This window comes from Suricata suricatta, chromosome 9, assembly GCF_006229205.1.
Source record: "Suricata suricatta isolate VVHF042 chromosome 9, meerkat_22Aug2017_6uvM2_HiC, whole genome shotgun sequence".
In the NCBI taxonomy this organism is placed as follows: domain Eukaryota; kingdom Metazoa; phylum Chordata; class Mammalia; order Carnivora; family Herpestidae; genus Suricata; species Suricata suricatta.
Window position 1 is genome coordinate 97,357,881 of NC_043708.1, and position 11,155 is coordinate 97,369,035.

At 40.4% G+C, this 11,155-nt stretch overlaps 1 long non-coding RNA gene across 1 annotated transcript in view; it reads left to right on the forward strand.

Annotated features, from left to right (window-relative positions):
* The window catches only part of LOC115302959, a 44,758-nt gene extending 35,443 nt beyond the window's left edge, over positions 1–9,315 (forward strand). The window contains exon 3 of the long non-coding RNA XR_003913742.1: positions 9,097–9,315. This is a non-coding gene — a long non-coding RNA (uncharacterized LOC115302959). The remainder of the gene's footprint in view (positions 1–9,096) is intronic.
* The last annotated feature ends 1,840 nt before the right edge of the window (positions 9,316–11,155 follow it).

Below are 11,155 nucleotides of genomic sequence, written 5' to 3' on the forward strand. Positions count from 1 at the left end.
GAGTTCTATGGATAGTGTTTTGAGGAACCTCCACACTGTTTTCCAGAGCGGCTGCACCAGTTTACATTCCCACCAACAGCGTAGGAGGGTGCCCGTTTCTCCACATCCTTGCCAACATCTATAATTCATTCTCAAAACAGCCACCAGAGCAAATTAGATCAGATTACTCCTCTGCTTAAAACTGTCCTTTGAGGGGTGCCTGGGGTGGCTCAATAAGTTAAGTGTCAGACTTTGGCTCAGATCATGATCTCGCAGTTTGTGGGTTTGAGCCCAGCGTAGGGCTCTGTGCTGACAGCTCAGAGTGTGGAATCTGAATTCTGTGTCTCCCTCTCTCTCTGCCCGCCCCCCATGCTCTGTCTCTCTCTGTCTCTCAAATATGAATAAATGTTAAAAGAGAAAAATTAAAAAAAACCAAAACCTGTCCTTTGATTTCCATCTCCTATCCAAGTACTCACCAAGCCTGACCCTGCTTAGCTCCTGATATCAGACGGGATCGAGCACGTTCAGGGTGGTATGGCCGTAGACTGATTCCCATCTCAAATAAAGCCGACACTACTTACAGTGGCTTTCAAGCTTCTACAATACACTGCCTTCTGAATTCACCTAGTATCCTGCTCCCCTCCTCTCTAAGCTCTTACCACACCAGCCTTCTTCCTAGTCCCCAAGTATGCCAAGACACTTCTTTACTGGTGATTCCTTCTGCCTGTGGTTCTCTTCTCCTGAATCTTCACATAACTGACATTAGATTCCGCAGGTGTCAAATACCACCTTCTTAGAGAAGCCCAGGCTAACTATCCTTCTTAAACTAGCCAGGCTCCATGCCTTTCACTGTGCTATGGCTTTTTTGTTTTCTCCGCCATCCTTGTCACTATGTAAAATTGCTTTAGTTGCTTGGGGCAGCTCAGTCAGTTAAGCGTCTGACTCTTGGTTTCGGCTCAGGTTATCATCTTGTGGTTTACAAGATCAAGCCTCACATCAGACTCTGTGCTGACAGCATCGATTCCTGCCTGAGATTCTCTCTCTCCCTCTGTCTCCGCCCTTCCCCTGCTCATTCTCTCTCTCTCTGTGTGTCTTTGTATTTCTCTTTCTCAAAATAGGTAAGTAAACTTAAAAAATTATCTTGATATTCTTGGAAAAAACAGTAAAGTTGCTTTGCTTACTTATTTGTTATTTCCCTCTCATAAAATATGAGCTCCACGAGGGCATACTCATGTACTACTATATCCCCTTTGCCTAAATACTGCCTAACACAGTCTAGGTAATCAACAGATGAGGAAAGTGAGCCTCAAAAATATTAAGCAGCTTTCCCCAAATCATCCAGTTAGGAAGAGAAGTGATGAAGCCAGAATTTAAACCCAGATCTTTTGGTTCTGAATCCTACAGCCTTTCTATGACAACTCACATAATTTATCTTCAGCAGGCATATTATTTCTATTATCTGAGTTAGGGGAAAAGAGCCTACAACTTTTTGCTATTTGTAGTGCTTATAAAAAGCTAACTAAAATGATTTTTTTTCTTTTCCCATGCTCTAAAACACTATACACACTATACACACATATACACACATATATATCACACCTTGAATGAATAATGTATGTATCTGGAAAATATTTTGTATTAATAAAATAGGCTTCACCTTGACTATTTTATTTTTAGTGAGTTAAAGCTGACAAGAAAAACCATACACTGATTTTTTTTTGTCAGAAAGTTATTAAAATATATCTGGAACATTGTACTATGCAGTCAATGGGTTTATGTTCTTTTTAAAACAAAATTAGCCTTCAAATTAGTATCTGAAGTCCTTTAAAAAAGGCTTCACAATGCTTTCTCAAAAAGAAGAATTATGGTCTGCTAACCACACATTTTGAATGTGCTCTGAATAGAAATACAGAAATTATGTCTTAGGAATAAAGGCAGCAATAAGACTCTTAAATAAATAACCTAAGGACTTTTAAAATAATAGGTACATGTATTTTAAAAATAACTCTCAAGATTTTTCCTCATGAATCTGGATTCTTTTATTTTTTATTTGAATCAAAGAAATACATGTACTTAGTTTATAAAGTCAAATATGCTTATACTGATATTTCTTGATCTTTTGCTGTTAGACATTATTGACTTTCTACTATGGATTTCATTTTCTTAGGTATCTCAAACTGTCTTATTCTGCCCCAACATATCGTGACATAACAATTTTTGATTAAACCAATAGTGAGTGTTAACATTATATCTGTTGTTTGTAGCTGAGCCATATATGATTGTACAACTTTTTGGGTTTTATTTCTGGAATTAATAATTGCTTGTTTTGACCATTGGTTTTGTTCTTTTTTGCACGAGTCACTGGTTCATCTACAAACGTTCTGAGAGAATTAGAATTCCTCTCAATGTGGTCAAATATATTAAGTAATCTGTTTCTCTCTTTCTCTCATTTTCTTGGGAGTATCCTTCCTATGATGCTCTACTTTTCACTTCAGTCTGCACTGGTTGACTTTTATTTAAAAAAATTTTTTTTAATGTTAATTTATTTTTGAGAGAGAGGCAGAGAAAGAGCACAAGTGGAGGAAAGGTGGAGGGAGAGAGGGGTACAGGCAGATATAGAGGGGGACAGAAGATCCAAGGCAGGCTCTCTGCTGACAGTAGACAGCCCAATGCAGGGTTCAAACTCATGAACCATGAGATCATAACCTGAGCTGAAGTCAGATGTTAAATTGACTGACCTATCCAGGTGTCATGAGCACTGATTGCTCTTTATATGATCTGCTGGACATCAGTCCTGGGATGTCATTTTATCATACTCCTAAGAATTCTTTTTGCCATTATCTTGAAGGAGATGTTTATTTCTTTATAGTTTGCTCTCTCAAATGGTTTACATTTCTCAGTAGAATCCTGAGAAAGGGTGTATATGTAGTACATTATGGGAATTAGCATGTGTGAAAATGTCTTTATTTTGCTCTCAGACTTGATGGATAGTTTAGCTGAGTGTAAAATTCTACAGTGGAACTAAGTTTCTCTCAGAATTTTAAAGGTACTCATGTTTATTTCACTGTTACTGTTGAGAAGTCTGATGCCATTCTGACTTCTGATTCTTTATATGTGATATATTTCTAGTCTGGAAGATTCTACAATCCTTTCTTTACTTTTAGTGTTATGAAATTTCAAAATGAGTTGTCTTGGTATGGTTTTTTTTTATTCACTTGGCCAGATATTTAGTGGTTCTGTTCAATCTATATACTTCTGTACTTCAGTTGTAAGGATTTTTTTTTACAGTTTCTACAATTTTAAGGGGCTTAATATGACAGTCTAATTGGTGTCCTATACTTCAATATTGTTCATCAAAAAGCCTGTCTTGAGGATTTTTTAAAAAACTGTAATTTTCTCTTTTTAAACTGAATGTAAGAGGGGCGCCTGGGTGGCTCAGAAGGTTAAGCCTCTGACTTCGGCTCAGGTCAGATCTCACGTTCGTGGGTTCAAGCCCCGCATCAGGCTCTGTGCTGACAGCCAGCTCAGAGCCTGGAGCCTGCTTCCGGTTCTGTGTTTCCTTCTCTCTCTCTGCCCCTCCCCCTCTCATGCTCTGTCTCTCTCTGTATCAAAAATAAAAATTAAAAGAAATTAAAAAAAATTAAACTGAATGTAAGAAAAGCTGATATCTCTTGTGCAGATTTTCCTACAGGTAACATTTTTATTTTCTCCAGTTGGAAAAAAGGTACTCTTCCTTAGAAAAGACAGTGCCAAACTGATTATGTTAAGGTCAGGTAACTTGGTATGCTTGGGTTTTTATCATACAGTGAATTAGCAAAAATTTTGTTTTTGTCTTTGAGACCTGTCCAAACAGATATGCTGACTATTAAGCACTGGAATGATCAAATTCTGTCTCCATGTGTAAAATAAAATAATTGAACCAATATTAATTAGTCATTCTCTCTTCTGACATGATCTGGAAGAAAATAAACCAGGAAAAGCTAAGCCATAACTTCTGATGTAAGAGATGTGGGCAGAGATACTGCTCAGGAACAAGACCATATCCTTTCCTGATGCTGAGAACAGGGTAGCGGGTGGAAGAAAGAGTCATGGAGGGCAAAACCCAGGTCAGGTGGTAAGACTAGGAAGGTGAAGATCTTCCTCATTCTGGTGATGCTTTGAAATCTTATTTTATAGTCCATGAGAATAAATCCAACAACTGAAGGCAGGGACCAGATAATTGTGTGGTGGCCACTGACTCCACAGTCATTGCTAGCTACATTCATGCTCAGAGCTGTCCATTGTGAGAAGAATGACTTCAGCCGGCAGGAAGAGGAAGGAGGATGGACCAGTGAGGCCATTCCCATCTTTCCCATAGCACCAAATACACAGGCCTCTTTCCCTTTTTAAGGACCCGGGTGGATACTTAATTTGGCTGAATCATAAAGGTGCAGCAGGAAGGAGTCAGATAAATAAGGCAGAAGATGTACTGTGACAATTTCACTCATTGTTCCTAGAGAAGAGAGACTCTGGAATTTGTGTTAGGTGCAGCAAAAATGATCCAGGATACTAAGAGACATAAATACATTTGAGTAGGACATTGATAGCTTCATGCAAAGGAAAGGGATGGTTTTGGGGTGTGGCTGACACCAGAAGGGTAATTAGAATTGTTCCAAGACAAGCAACATGAGTAATAGTGTGAGGAACGAGTCAACCAGATTAATTACCAAATTCTTTCTTCATATATAAGATCAAAGAGTTGAGCCAGTATTAATTAGATCTCCACTCTTCTGATTGAGTCTTGGGAGAAAATACTAAAAATAAAATTTAAATGACATTCAATATAACAAATAATATTAAAATAGTAACTAAAATATTATTTGAAGGTTTTTATATGAGTTGATGCCTTTGATCTCCATTAGAACCCAGTGAGGCGGGTACTACAAGACCCCTGTTTTACAAATGATGAAACTGTGTCAAGGAGAGGTTAAGAAACTTGCCTAAGCACACACCATTAGTTTCCAGGAATTTCACAGCATGGATTCTCCTAAGGAAAATAAGAATGTGTCAAATTTATGATTTATGATTCTAAGGGGGAAGAGAAAGCTATTTCCTGAGTGATGATAACCTAATGCCACGCCTGTTTGGGTCTCCAGCTCCTGATAGAAAATCCTACAACCCACTGATATTGCCTAAGGAAATCTGATACATGTGCACGAAAACAGTTGAAGTGTATCCAAATATTGGAAGGGATATGAAGATTATATTTGATATTTCTCTTTTAAGAGCAACTGCATAATATTAATTTTATTTTAAGTGCAGAATATGTATGTCTACTAATTAAAACTTTTGGAAAGTATATAACTCTAAATACCTTTTGCTTGCAAGCATGTGCTCATAAAGAATTTGCTTTAGTTTCATTATTTAAGAAGATGGTCACATCCCAAAACATTTTTGGCTCTGTATGTTTCAAACTAAAGATTCTTTTATCAGATTCATTTGGAAAATTACACTAAATCTTGACTCTTTCACTGATAGAGACCTGGGGTGAAGGTGGAAGGAATCAGATAGAATGTTAACATTAATTTGCTCTCTCGGGGTGCCTGGGTGGCTTAGTCGGTTAAGCATTCAACTTCGGCTCAGGTCATGATCTCACGGTTCGTGGGCTCGAGCCCCGCATCGGGCTCTGTGCTGACAGCTAGCTCAGAGCCTGGAGCCTGTCTTCAGATCCTGTGTCTCCCTCTCTCTCTCTCAAAAAACAAACAAACAAACATAATTTGCTCTCTCAAAATAATTTTTTTAGAGAGCATGTCATCATTCATATTCTTTGATATGTGTTGTCCTTGGGGGAAGGGAAGAGGGAAAAGGAATACTATTTATTCAGGTCTCAGTGTGCCACACATTTTACATACTGAAGTCTGTGATGTATTTTCCCTTTCTAGCCTCATGTGGTTATCGAGGGGCCACCCAGCACCTGGCTAAAGCACAGGGTGGCATCTGAGGTGCCCCTATTCAAGTTCCAGTTTCAGTGCTTAACAGCTTTGGGATCTTGGACAAGCCATATAATGCCTCTAAGCCTCAGTTTTACTCATGGATTATTGCAAGGAAGAAATAAAATCCTATAGGTAAAGCATTTAACACAGGGCCTGACATTCAAACATTGCCACCAGGGTCAGGACCAGTAAGGACAGGATTTTGTAAGGAGAGGGTCGATAATCCTGATTTTTCCTTCACCTAGCTTCACTGTGGTTTGGTGCGGCATTTTTACCATAACATGTATGTCATGGGTGTTGTCACGAAGTGGGTATTGTTTCTTTTTTGTTGTTGAACAGAAGTGAAAGTTGTCTTTTAATTCTCCTACCTGTGCGGATTGCTGTCCAATAATGGGCGTCTGGGCAGGGATGCTGAAACAGGAGCACAGCCTAAGCGGGTCTTCGTTGCCTGAACTGTGGTGCATGATTAACTAGTAGTATGAGGTAAAGAAACATCAATGTTTGCCAAACTACACTGGGCTGAGCCGCTGTGGCATGAAACTTCAGAATAGCTTAGAAACCATGTATATACTTTTTGCTATTTTCTGATACTTGTTGAAAAGAAACATTTTTCAAAATCAACGAGCAATGGAATTTTCTAAACTTTCCCTTCCCACTGAACTGGGTTTTGGAAGGTTTTTTTTTCTTTTTTAAGATTTTGTTTTTAAGTAATCTCTACACCCATTCTGGGGCTTGATCTCACAATCCCGAGATCAAGAGTCACATGCTCCACCACCTGAGCCAGACAGGCACCCTCCAGATGAGTTGGTTTTATTACAACATTATTCCAGAATTTCTGGCCATAAATTCTTTGGACAAATCCTCCTTTATTCCAAATTCTATTCTCTGGTGAGTAGTATTATGTTAAGGCTCAGTTGTACACTATTTCAACACAATCCAGGCTGACTTTGCCCTGCTCAGTATGCCAGCCATTATTTAAGTTAAGGCAAACACAACACTTCCTAAGTTAACCCTTCTAGAAAGAATCTTCTAATATTTTATGTCTTCTCTGTTGGTTGTATCTTAATGATAGTTACTTTTGATAATCCCTGTGAGACTGATTCTCCAACGAATTCACAAGGAAAGCATAATTTTTGAGAGAATTAGCCAACATGTGACGGGAAACTATTAGCAAAAACAAGTAAGTCAATTATAGTTTACTTAAAACATATGAAAAATCTATTATTTTTCCATATAAAAGAGTAAAAAAGGGATTTCCTTAATTCTGTGACTATTATCAGCAAAGAAAAGCAATAAAGAATAATATATAGGGGCGCTTGGGTGGCTCAATCGGTTAAGTGTCCGGCTTCAGCTCAGGTCATGATCTCATGGTTCATGGGTTCAAGCCCACATCTGGCTCAGTGCTGACTGCTCAGAGCCTGGAGCCTGCTTTGAATTCTGTATCTCCCTCTCTCTCTGACCCTCCCCTGCTTGAGCTGCCTCTTCTGTCTCTCAAAAATAAATAAAAAACATTTAAAAAAAAGAAGAAGAATAACATATATTGTGTTAAATGGTTGTTACCCTAAATTTTTAATTTGTTATTAAGAAAATATTGTCCCGAGGTCTGAACCCCACCTTTACTCTATGCAAGATATCTCTTATTTGATGAAATATTTAAAAACAGAAATGGGGTGCCTAGCTGGCTTAGTAGCTAAAGCATGTGACTCTTGATCTCCTGGTCGTAAATTCAGTCTCCACCTTGAGTGTAAGGATTCCTTTAAAATGAAATCTTAAGAGCCCGAGGGTGGCTCAGTTGATGAAGCATCAGACATCAGCTCAGGTCATGATCTCACAGTTTGTGGTTTTGAGCCCTGTATCGGGCTCTGTGCTGACAGCTCAGAGCTTGGAGCCTGTTTTGGATTCTGTGTCTTTCTCTCTCTCTGCCTCTCCCCTGCTCGTGTTCTGTTTTTCTTTCAAAACTAAATAAGCATTAAAAAAATTTTTTTAAATAAAATCTTAAAAGAAAGGAAATGGGTATGGTAATGAACTTAGTGGTAGAATTTAGACTGAGTTAGTACAAAATGATGTATTGTGTTTTCCATTTCTTCATGACTGCAGCAGCATATACAAATGCAGACACTTTTTCTTCCTAACTTGAAAATGTTACTTGGCCCTCAAAACCTATGGATCTTATTTCTCATCTTCCTTCTACTGCCAGCTTCTCTAAAAAGTGACCCACACCCATTTTCCCAGCAGCCCATCTTTCCTTAACCCACAACAATCTGCCAACTAAAAAATACGTATGGAGATCACCAGTGACCTTCTGTTCACTAAGTTTTCTTGGCTTTCTGTAGGACTTATCACCTCCAACTTGTCCACATGTGGCTTCTTTGACATTGTCCATATGCTTCCTCTGGTTTTTCTTCATTGTTTCCTTTGTGGTAACCAGCTTCCTCTTCCTGGCCCCTGGTGACCATTCCTTGCAGGTCAGTCCTCTGGCACCTTCTTATTAATGAAGAACTCTGTGTGACACCTTGTGACATACCTTACAATGGATCTTGACACCTCACTGCATTTTAAGCCTCGGTTGAGAATTGCTGACTACAAGATAAAGTGTTAACTCTCTGCCCTGCAAGGCTCACCACATTATTGACCTAACCGCATTCTAGCCTTTTTACAAATACCACTTTTGACCTATACACGTCCTTGACCTTTACCTAGATGTGCATGCCTGTTGGTTTCAGACATGCCCTATATATCCAATCTTAATGATTAATGGTGATGCTGAGACACAGATAAGACCAGAACAAAGCGTGCAAAAAATCACTAAAAGAAAAAAAAAAACCCTGCATGGTGTCTAGTACAATGTACCACACAGGTTACTTGTATTTAATGGCTTGTTGGTGAATAGTACAAAAAGCCATCAACTTTATAGAATTGCTCTCCTAATGAAACTATTTCTGGTAACCTTTGCCAGTATAAAGTAATTTGTGATAAATCATAGCATTTTAATTAAAGTAATGCACAAAAGTCCATTTCCTATAACGAGTCACAACCAATGGTTCTGGATAGATAGTTCTTTGAAATTTTCCTACAGAAATAGTTTAAGAGTTGGAAAAAACTAGGGTAGGCTTAAATCATTGTGCACTAAATTTTGTCTTCTCAGGATTCAAAATAAATCACCTGGAAAGGAAAAAAGAAGTCATAAGTGGGAAGTTCTGGGTCTGATTCAAGATTACTGTGAAACTTCAGGATTCCTACTGAGAAATTCCAAGTTTGAAAGAGCTACAATTATTTGCCTTCTCGTCAATTAATTTAAAAATATTTTTTGATTTAATGTTAATTGGTGTAATTTTAAGGAGGATATTAAAGTGAGCCTAAATCAGAAGGTGTGTATATGTGGCAAGGGACCTTGGCATTGCAGCTCCTCCCCTTCTTTACCCTTGGAAGTGATGGAGTCTTGCAGCAAAAGAGCATCAAAACTATGCTCTGTTTGGGGGTAGCAGCAGGGAGTTTCCTGTTTTATAGGTGATCTACTCTGGGGATGGAAGGGTCCACCGTTACCCTCCTGGGAAGCAAGGCTCTGGTTTGAGTTGGAGGTGGAGCCGGAACCAAGGAAGAGAGTGTGATAGTAAACAGAGAGGGGAAATGACACAAAGAGGACTTTCAGGTGCCCATCTGAGATACACGCCTTACACACCGGAAGGCAAGCCACGGGGACCGGCAAGAAACATTCTGAACCTTTCTCGGGACTCTTGAGGATGGGCTCTGGGTTTGAACGGGAGCTTTCCAGTAACACCTGCACATTCTTACAGACATAGTGGCAAGTTACATATGAAAGTCCCTGGGAAACCGAGAGATCCTGTTCTCGCTATGATATAGGATTTAATTCAATATGTATTTACTGATTGCATACCATGTGCTAGGCACTGGGAATCTAAAGAGGGAAAGAAAATAATCATTGAGCCTTTGCAGCCATAAAGGGATGCTCTTAGGTCAGATCTCTGTACCGTGGATTTCAAGGCCATGTACTCTCCTTAGCACAACGGCAGTTTCAATGTCTGTGATTGTTTCATTACTGTGGCTCAGGCTGTAAGCTCTATGAGAGCAAAGAGCTATGTCTCTTCTCCACCATTGTGTCTTAGAGCTAAGCACAGATTCCAGTATTTGACAGGCATCTAATAATATTGTTGATTGAATGCATGTTACCATGTATTAACCCTTTATGTGTGTGTGGGGGGGGGAGTATTATCCCGTTTTATGTGTGGAAACAACCACAAAATACCCAAGACCTCACAGAAGTAACTGATGAAGGGAGGATTCGAAAATAACCCAGCTGGCTCCACAACCCAGGGTCATTCTACTGTGTCATGCTTCATTCCCTGGGCTGGAGGGGCTCAGACTGGTGGGAGAGACAGACAGAAATTCTTGTACTGGGTAAATACTAGCCGACATGAAAGAGATAGGAACCGGAGGCGGTGAGGCGTGTAAAGGTGGGGGTCCCCAACTCTGTTTAAATCCCGCCCACCCGGAGGAAGCAAAATTGAGGGGATCGGCTTGTGCATCCGGCTCAGAGTCCAAAGTGAGAAGAGGAAGGTGGAAAGAGTTAGGGATGAGGAAGAGAGGAGAAGGAAGGGCTGCGAGTAAGGGTGGTAGCAGTTCCTTCTTGCGTCGTCCGTTGCAGCGCAACAAAATCCTTGGAGCCAGCGGGGGGTGTTAAGGTGACTCACTATATGGCACTTGGCAGCCACGAGGGTTAGTTCACCTGCACAGGTGGGGCGTCAACGCGCCGGCTGCCTACCAGACGGTGGCCTCATAAAATAGCTTCTCCTCAATCTGGAAGGGGGTGGGGGGAGATAAATAACGCTTTCTTGTGGGAAAGAGGTTTCGTGAATAAGGAATGTTAGGGCTCTGAAGAGAATTACAGTGCAGGCACCATGGCTATTATCCTAATCAGGCACCATTTCAACACCTCTCCCTTCAAGTCAAGCAGCCCTACAACAGGATTTATTTTCCAATAAGCGAAATCCCCGCCCGCCAACTCCGAGCCGCTTGGATGAGAGCTCTGTGGGAAACAGCAGCGACGAGGAGAGGCTATTTTGGGTGTGGGAACGCGGAGGGAGGAGGGGCGGCGCCGCCAGGCTGGGCGCGGGTGCGCGGGGAAAGCCTCCAGCTCGGGCTGCCACGGCAACCGCGTCCAGGCAACGCGCCCGGAAGCGGCTCGG